The sequence below is a fragment of the Pteropus medius genome, unplaced genomic scaffold (genome assembly GCF_902729225.1).
Source record: "Pteropus medius unplaced genomic scaffold, Ma_sr-lr_union100, whole genome shotgun sequence".
Classification (NCBI taxonomy): Eukaryota; Metazoa; Chordata; class Mammalia; order Chiroptera; family Pteropodidae; genus Pteropus; species Pteropus medius.
The window spans coordinates 95825-103605 of record NW_024346822.1 but is presented as its reverse complement, the minus strand read 5'-3'; the positions used below and the strand labels follow the sequence as shown (position 1 = coordinate 103605).

The 7781-nt window shown below is 38.7% G+C and overlaps 1 protein-coding gene across 2 annotated transcripts in view; it reads left to right on the top strand.

Annotated features, from left to right (window-relative positions):
- Positions 1–266: 266 nt before the first annotated feature.
- The window catches only part of PLS3 (plastin 3), a 91931-nt gene continuing 84416 nt past the window's right edge, over positions 267–7781 (top strand). The window contains exon 1 of one of the 2 annotated variants that reach the window (XM_039876618.1): positions 267–393. The gene's annotated coding sequence lies outside the window, so the exon portion shown is untranslated. Of the gene's footprint in view, positions 394–1034; positions 1058–7781 lie in introns of those variants that run through there. The other variant, XM_039876619.1, reaches the window with a different exon arrangement.

Below are 7781 nucleotides of genomic sequence, written 5' to 3'. Positions count from 1 at the left end.
CACAAGATTTTTTTGAACAGGTATTCTGAGCCAGGCACTGTGAACTTTTCTAATCTCTTAGCCAGAGAGAAACAGAAGAAGGCGCAGGGAACCAATCTCCGTTCCCAGCCGCACAATTCCAATCCCCATCCCTCCTAGGCGCCCATCCGGATCATTATCTCCCATCTCCCCACCCAGTTGATGTGACAGACTCGTGGCCCAATCCCCTTCCTGGTTCCCAGGCCGCCTGCAAGTACCACCGGAGCCAATGGTGGCGGCCGAGGGGCGGAGGGCTGGCGGGAGGGGAGGGAGTCCGGCTTTAGAACCACAGCCGCAAAGATTCCGAGAGACAGAAGTTGTTTGAGCGCGTCGGTCGGAGGTTGTTGGGCCAGATCCGGTACCCTGAGACTTTATGTAAGTGCTTTATCGGCACGGGAGAGTATGAAGGTAGTGGGGTGCCTGGGCGTGGGCAGGATTGGGTCCAGGGGAGAGCATCTCCGAGAACCTCTGCTTGAACATGCCCTGGAACAGGGGGCAGAAAGGTGGGCTGGAGAAATGTCAGCCCTAGCCCTTGGGCGCCAAAGCGATCATTCCTATCCCGGATAGGTGGAGGGGACAGTGTTCCCCAAGACCAGCACTCGCCGCAAGTTATGTTTTCTACTATTTGCTATAGAGATGGTGCTTTTTTAGTGGCCCTTAACTTGTTACCAACTTGGGCTGAAGTCCTTGACGCCCAAGGACTTCTTCCCTTCCGTGGCCGTGGCCCCGAAGTGGAAACTGAACGCCTAACTTCCCTCTGTCCTTCTCCAGCTGCTGCCACCTCCCACCCCACTCCCACCTCCCTCTCACCTCCGTCTCACTGCTGCCCTCAAGCCCACCAGGAAATCCCAGAGACTACAGCCTGCGACGCCTCCAGCCCCCGCTCGCTCGCCTCTGGTGACCTCGCGAGCTCGCGCTGGCCCTGGGACTCTGAGGGGTGCCGTGGCCCCCGGAGGGAACGAGGGTCCAGTGGCCCGCTTTCCGCTTCTTCCCCATATCCTTAGCGAGAGCGTCGCGATCGCACCGCATCTCCCTATGAGTAAGCACTTTTTTCCTTTCTGTAGCCTAACATCTCCTGGGCCATTAGGGCAGTACAGTACCTTTCCGTTCTCTTCTCCGACCCCAGCCATCCGTCGGCTTCCTTCTCAGTTTCTCTGGCTCTGCAGCCCCGAGCGCGCTGTCGGGGCAGCAGCAGCTGGGGACCTCTTGGGGCGCTCCGGGAGGCAGAGCTGAAGGGGCGGTGTATGTGGGGGGGGGGTACTATCCCCCTCTTCCCACATAGCCGCACTTGCCAGTGTTTACTTTTCTCCACCCACAGTACTTAACGCGCTCTAATGAGAGGCCGGGGGACGCCTACCATCTCCTCCCTAGCTTCTCGCCATTCCCAAAGTTGCCGCCGCTGCTGTTGCTACTGCTCTAGTGTACGGGTGGCTCCCACGGCCCCAATCCAGGGCAGATGATCCCATCCTAGGAGGTGGAGTGGGATTAATGCGATCTGACACTTTGCCGTACGCAATGCTTCTTGCTCTTCCCCTGATCTGCACCACATCCCTAGTTGTGCAGAAGGTTGAGCTTAGAACTGACTGAATTGGAGAGCCTCGCCATTTAGGATCAGACAGGCGGTATGTTGAGGGTGCCTGGCTGGCTATGAGGGACAGGGGATGGGAAAGAGAGCCTGGCTGGCCGCACAGTAGGTAGAAACGTAGGTGAAATGAAAAACTGCTGAGAAGTAAGCATGTACTCCACTTGACTGGATGTCACAATGTATTTGGAAGCCTAAATTTGAACCTGGAGAGGCAATTTACAGTGAATTCCAGCGAAGTGGCCAATTACCACACATGCCAGTGGGCATCACGTGCCCCAAGTCTCTGATGCCCCTAGGGTAATGGTCACATGATTTCTTTTGACTTTAAAACTGGAATGTAATGGCTGAGGCCCACATTCCAAAAAACTACAGCGACAGAAAAAGGGAGGGGAGTGTGAATTAAGCTCTACTCAAGAGAAGTCTACTTGGATTCGGATGAGGGAAACAGAGGGAATTTGGTGCTCAAATTTTATCCAAAATAAAAACAAGAGTTGTTTTTATAATTAAGGTTTGAAATATGTTTGTGCTGGGACATATGTCTTCCCTATAGGCCTTCAATCTAGTGATGTATTTTCTAAAATTTAAAAATATCTTGCTAATCGTTTTCTAGTAAAATTGTCCCTTTATTCACAGTCCATTTTCATCCCTAAATGATAGATTTGAAGCTATATCCCATAAGATAGTGTTTAAAAAATTGAAGCTTTCTTTATAGTCCATAGTCTGGCCTATATTCTAATTGCAGTATTTTCTACATTAGGCATCTGTTTGAAGGTGGTGGATCAAATCTTGACTAAAATTAACCATCGGTTATTTGTGACTTGGAATTAATTGGATAAGAAATCAGGCACAAAAACAGTGGACACTAAATTCGACAAATAGAGCTGGTTGGGTCTTTGCCTGTCAAAAGTTTGGTAGAATAATGAGAGGACACCCAAACAACTCCAATCTTGACGGATACCCGCCCTGTAGCCCAAATAAAGGTTGCTGTTGGAAACATGGGACAGTTTTGCTATTCAGATTATATATTGCTAAGTATAGAAATGGGCAGAGAAATCTCTGAGGTCAGGAGTTTAAAACTTTTACTTATTTACTATAATGGACACAGTTGATACATGAATTCAGCCTTAAAAACAACTAGGTCAGCTAAAAATGGAACTAGGAACATTTAAGAGATTTTGGCTTTATATGCCTGAGCCAGAAACACTTTGTCTACTGCAACAACCTCTGAATAACTCGAGCTCTCCATTTTCCTGCTGAACCTTAAAACTAGAACTATTTTAAAGCACATAGTTCTGACCCAAGGCTAGCCTTGGGGCACACATTAGCTGGAAATGGATTTAAACTGCACCTTAGTTATTGGAGTTAAGGACACTGATAGACCCTCCCCTAGTGGAGGTGAGGTGGTAATTTTAGATTGAACTCCTAATAAATATTTAACCTCAAATAAAAAGAGAGTACAACTATCCAACTAGGTTAAAGTGGTAGAAAGATAAGCTCTTTAAAATATTATTGACTCATGTCAAAACAGGATCATCATTAGGCTGGCAGTCCACATCATTTCTTTGTCTTGGGATGTCTACTCATTTAAAACCACTGACTGTATCGCTCCCTTCATTTATGCTCTCCCTTGATTTAATACAGTCAACATTGAAGTCCAAGATCTCTGATCTAATGCCATCATTGACATTCAATTCCTAAAAATGTATAGGCTTAAGAAATTTTAATTATAGAAAGATTAATTATAACTAATAAATATTATTTGGTTGAAATTAAGTTTTCTACAAGTGGTTACATGCACATTAGATTTGACTATACTAGCAGAATGTCAGTATTCAGGGCACTATCAGAAATCAAATAAAATTTTGTTCCTAGGCAAACAGCGTGACTTTTACTGAAAAGAAAGGGGTTAGCTTGGCCACGGTGCTTCAGCACAAAGCGATCATTTTTGGTGAAACTGACAGGAAAAAGGAAGAAAGTTCACTTGCCGTTATTCCATCTTCTGTTTTAGGCATTATTTCTGCTTGCCTTTCCAAGAAATTTACTGGCATAATATTCTTAGCACATATGATGAATTCATGAATATGTTATTGTGTTTGACATAGCGTAATCTAGGTGGAATGTGTATGCCAAACTCTTTGTTTTTCCTATTTAGTACATATTCCAATAGTAGCTGGTATAAAATTGAAAACGTACATCTCTCAATACATGACAACTTGGGTATCTGTTTTTAGAATCATTTTGTACTTGCTCATATGGTAATTTTCCTTTTGGTGAAAAGTAATTTAGAGAGGCGAAAATCTGTGAAAATAATAAAACTCAGTTTAGAAGAAAACAGCTAGATCATGTTTTGAGTCTGTATAATTATTCTAGAAACTGATATAACATGTAATGTATGTTAAATGTATTGGAAGTTTCGAAAGTATTTTGGATACATTACACTGTTAGAAACTCTTTTAGATACCAAGGTCACAACTACCTTTTTTTTAGTTATGAGAGAGCTTTGGTTAAATTATGGCTTACGAATAAAAAAAAAAACCAAAAACCTGTCTAATCATGAAATGTCAGTCTCAGGAGAACTGATGATACTTGGGCCAACTTGTAGGTAGTTATGGATGTGAGGCAGTTTCAGAAACTTCAGTATGTTTAATAATATTGAAATAGCCTAACTTTTAGCAATTGGAAGACAAATATTAGTGAGTATTGGTGAGTATTAGGGATGAAAAAGCATTTATGGTTAAATGAAAATTAAAATACTAAGGGGGAAGTATATTGACTTGGTTTCAGAAGAACTAGATTCTAGACATTGCTCTGCCACTGACTCATAGTTTGACCTTGAGAAAGCCACTTAAAATTATTATATTGATAACTAACATTGAGTATATACATGTGCCAGACACCATGCATTTTCTCATTTGTAAAATGAGGACATGGCTCAAGGTTTTTGGTTTGCTAGGATTGTTTTCCCCAAATAGGAGTAGTCTGGGCTATTTCAGTTATATTTATTAGCTCATTTTTCACTTTTAATGCAGCTATATTGAACCAAGCTAAATACCTTGTTGGCTAATTGATGATCGCCAGTGGCTTATTCCATGACTAATGTTAGTTCTTTAAAATATATAGGTTCTGTTTATATAGTTCCTTAAGAAGAACTTTTGGCACATTAAACCTACTAATTTTATATTTTGAGAAAGCTTAATTTTTCTTAACAGCTTAGAAATTTGTTTGATGGTAAGGAGGTAGTGTTGTTTATTGGAAAAGGCATTGAGTGGAATCCAGGGCCTTTTAGTCCTCTACAGTTTTGACAGATCTGCCATCCTAAGTATCATGGAAGTTCTATGTTCATAGCTGGATTTTACTTTATTTGTTAGCCATCTGTTTCCAATCTATGTATTTCAAAGGCATGTAGAAAGGAAAGTAAGCTATGTAAGCCTGGGTTCTTCAGCATACAGGTGCTATATAAATTCAAAGTATTATAGTAGTATATCATAGAAACACTAGAGCTTTAACAAGAATTTGCAGAAATGGTAGAATTCTTATCACTTAAATCTTGCCACATTTTTACTCGTCTATAACATTACTCTGCCATCCAATTTTACAAGCAAAGGAGAAATAAAGCCAGACATAATATAATGAAAAATAAGAGAAATGGTCGATAATAAGAAAATAAAAATCTATATGTAATACTTTCTTACATAGCTTGTTAAAGCCGTTAATGTGATGGTTGTTTGTTTGTTTGTTTGTTTGTTTTTTACCCTTTTCAAGTAACTACTGAGCAGTGTTTTGGTGTTCATTGGTAATCATTACAGAATCTTTGGCTTATCTATCATACATACTTCATTCTTAGTTTTGTGATTACCAATAACAGGGGGTTTTGTGTAAAACTGCTATTGAAAAATCAGATGTTTCTCCTTACTTTTGCACTCTAAGGGAGGACAACACACAGGTATGGAAAAGTGCATAATGAAGGAGATAATCTGTATATTAAGTGGTATGCCATCATAACACAGAAAAGGTAAAAAGTTAATGTAGATCTTCATTTGGAAAACAAATGTGTGAAGCTAGATGGATCATTTTCTTTTTTTTTTAATGGATTGTTTTCAGCCCCCACCCTCAAAACTATTAACTTGGAATTAGTTTTCAATGTTTATTGTCATCTTGCCAATTATATGATGGTTCTTTAACTGTCATTCTTTGAGTTCATCATGCATTTTTATTTTGTTGGTTAAAATTATGTCTGATGACATTTGTTAAAATATCATTTGTACAATGATAGTACTTAATTAAAATGAAATAAGCCTCGGTTAAAAGACTTTTAACATAACCTAATATCATGGGACTAGTTCTGTGAAGTGTGGGAATTCTTTTGCTAATAGAAATAATTTTCTTTTGTAAAGTCTGAGCTCTTATTTTTGCCATCTCTGGTTTAATCTCTGGTTTAAAAGATTAATAGCAAATTATTTTTTGTAATCTTGTAACCCATTCATTGAAAATATAACTGATTCTCTTAAGCTGTTTTACATATATAATATTTATATACAAAGTATATACATTAAGTTTTTGCTTTCTATAAAATAAAATTTGTGAGAGCAGTATATAGCTTTGAATATTGATATTACTGCGTTGTATATTATATGTTCTGATTCCACATTGTGCACTCAGATTGACATTCTGCTATTGACACTGTATGATATACTGCCTTTCATATACTAATGTAATTTTTAAGCTTATTTCCCCGTATTCCATAATTTGCTTACATATTCCCATTTTGCCAGTTCTTATAGTTCTTTTTGATATTTTGGGGTTTGTATTTCCAGTCAGGGAGAATTAGCAATATGCACTGCTAAGTGTTTCTCAGATGGGAAAATGACAGGAAATGGTTCCTAGTGTATATCCTATTGCTATAAAAGTCAATATATATGATTTAGTAATCTACTAGAAAAGTGTCTTAAGTAGTGCATACTTAAGATATTTTTAATCACTTTACTTTAGATTAAAGAAATAAAAGATCATTGTAAAAATCTTAGAGGAAAACATAAAAGAGTTTATAAAGAAGAAAATAAAAACTAGTCATAATTGTACCACCTACTACCTGTTCATATTTTTATCTATTTCTTGGGATCATATAGTATATGCAGTTTGTATCCCATTCTTTTTACTTACTACATTATGAATATGTTTTTATGTAATCAAATATTGTTGAAAATGTTGAAAATCACTGTATGATATTCCATATAATGGATATTTCATAATTTATTTCACTAATTCCAGATTGTTGGAAGCTTATGTTGTTTCCATATATTATAGATAATGCTTCAGTGAACATCTTTGGGCAAGAACCATTTTGTGACTCTGGTTATTTCTTTGAGATAAATATGTAGAAGAGAAGCTGCAAGGATTTTTGTTTTTAAAGGTGAATTCCTTTGACAATCTGAAATTTAAATGTTGGCTTAAGCAAAAAGAGCCTTGATTTCAAACAGTGGCACTCAAAAAAAGAAGAAAGAAAAAAAGAAAGCCATTCTTACTGGAGCTGGTTTAGGTAAAATATATATCTTGGAAATATTTTGGTTTCCGCCGATCTAGTTAACAGTTGCAAAGCAGGATGAAGTAGAATCCTGTGCGGTATACAACCATAGGAAGTTCTATATTTCAAAACGGAACTGTTAGCAGAGGAAGAGAAACAGGTCAGTTTTCAAGTAGCCTATAGATTTTGGGTTGCTATAAAACTCAGTTCAACTATACAGAGCTTATTTATGACCATTATCTTCAGTGTCCTAAAGAAACTTTTAATACTGAAGTTGGTTAAATGACTATGTTTGTTGATAGGCTTTTTAAATCTCAGGCTATTGGTCTCTTAAATTCCATTGACATCACTCAATGAACTCAAAATTTTATATTTCATTCAGGTTGCTTAAATAATTTGTGCCTGGTTTTCAGTATATGTTGACTCTCCAAATTACAAACACGACTCAACAAATGTTTCACATATTTGAATGGCTCATTGTACCCTGGATATCCCTCTCTAAACTTATCCCACGCTGCTCCACAGACCCTTCCCTGATGTTTTTCTCCTTCCTGTAGTTCACCAGTCTCACTAAGGACCACATTGGTCTGGGCATTCCATGAAACCCAGAAACAATGTGAAAAATTTGTCCGACCTGACAACTCTTTCTCACCATCT